Source organism: Spermophilus citellus (genome assembly GCF_964194105.1).
Source record: "Spermophilus citellus genome assembly, chromosome: 10".
Lineage (NCBI taxonomy): Eukaryota > Metazoa > Chordata > Mammalia > Rodentia > Sciuridae > Spermophilus > Spermophilus citellus.
The window spans coordinates 48,078,085-48,079,477 of NC_138197.1; the positions used below are offsets into that span (position 1 = coordinate 48,078,085).

The 1,393-nt window shown below is 40.3% G+C and overlaps 1 pseudogene across 1 annotated transcript; it reads right to left on the reverse strand.

Annotated features, from left to right (window-relative positions):
- Nucleotides 1-384: 384 nt before the first annotated feature.
- Nucleotides 385-935, reverse strand: LOC308658621 (large ribosomal subunit protein uL22-like; annotated as a pseudogene). The gene has a single exon. The product of its transcript is annotated as a large ribosomal subunit protein uL22-like (transcript).
- Between the last annotated feature and the right edge of the window lie 458 nt (nt 936-1,393).

Below are 1,393 nucleotides of genomic sequence, written 5' to 3' on the forward strand. Positions count from 1 at the left end.
ACATGAGACTTCACATACTCCAGGTCATTCATGAATTCATTCACGAGGGGGGAGTCCTTTGACCTGGTTACCTTGCACTACACCCCACCTCTTAAAGGTTCCACTACGTTGACATTGCCACATCAGAGTCCAAGATTCCAAAAATGGTTTACATCCAAACCCTAGCAGTACTGTAACCTCTATCCACTAAGAGACATACAAGAAACTTGGGAGTGAGTGCAGAGGACCGGTGTAAACTGAAATGCTACACAACTGATCAGTTCCACATCCAGCACCTCATCTTAAAATTCTTCCCACAGATAGACCCGAGTCTTGTTTGTGATTACCACCACAATCACCTACAAAGATTTTTTTACTTTTGATTGCATGTATTTTATGCTAAATTTATTCCTGTGCCATAAGTTTTTGTTTCTTTAGTTTCTTCTGGGATATCTTTCTCTTCTGTGCAACTTCCTCTTCTGGTTTAGGAACAATTTTTCCTTTTCAGTGAGGATCATCTCAGTTTGGCAGGAGGAACTCATGTATGGGTTAATCCCACTGTGAACATTGTAAATATTGGCGGCACATCTTAGGTGTTTGTTTAGCTGGATATGTTCAATGACCAGAGAATTGGCATCTAAACCCTTAAGTTCAGCACTACTCTCTGCATTTTTAAGCATGTGCATCATAAATTCAACACTCTTTTTGGGCCACTGTTCCTGTGTCTATCCCCACTTTTTAACCTGGACACCCTTCCAACTCTACCTATAACGCCTGTATAGCGCACAGTGCTTCTTTAAAGTTACATCTTTCAGGTACTTGGTGGCTTTTTGGATATGCATACCCTTGATGGCCTGCGCAGTTTCACTGGTATTCTTACAGTGAATGCCAAGATTTGAACCTCCTGATTTGCCTAATTTTGTGGGTTTTTTCAGGTCAAGAAAGTAGCAGACCATTTTCATAAATCACTTCAGGCTGCTCACAGGAAGAGAAATACTACCAAAATGTTTATGAATATTTGCTCCTAAGTTCCACCCTGTCTGCTGACTGAGAGTCTCTGAAGATGGGAAGAATCTTTGAAGTCTTCAGGCACTTGTGGTCCAGGGTCTATACAGTTTGGCATTTGGGAGGTCAGGGGATATATTTTGAAGGTGCTGAAATCTGGGAAAAATCTATTCTCTAAAAAGACCAAGTATTTGAATGTAAGGATTTAGGCTTAGTTTCTGCTTTTTTTTTCTTTTTCCCTCCTTACATCTTTAGATCATTCAGATCGCTATTTTAAGCCACTAAATAGATGTTAGAGAGTTTACTGGGTTGGTCTTTTTCCATTGTATTGGGACTTCTGTTTTAGTGGCTTTTTGGCCATCTGGTAATTCTGTTGCTGGGAGCAAAAATGGAAAACAGAGGGCACTAT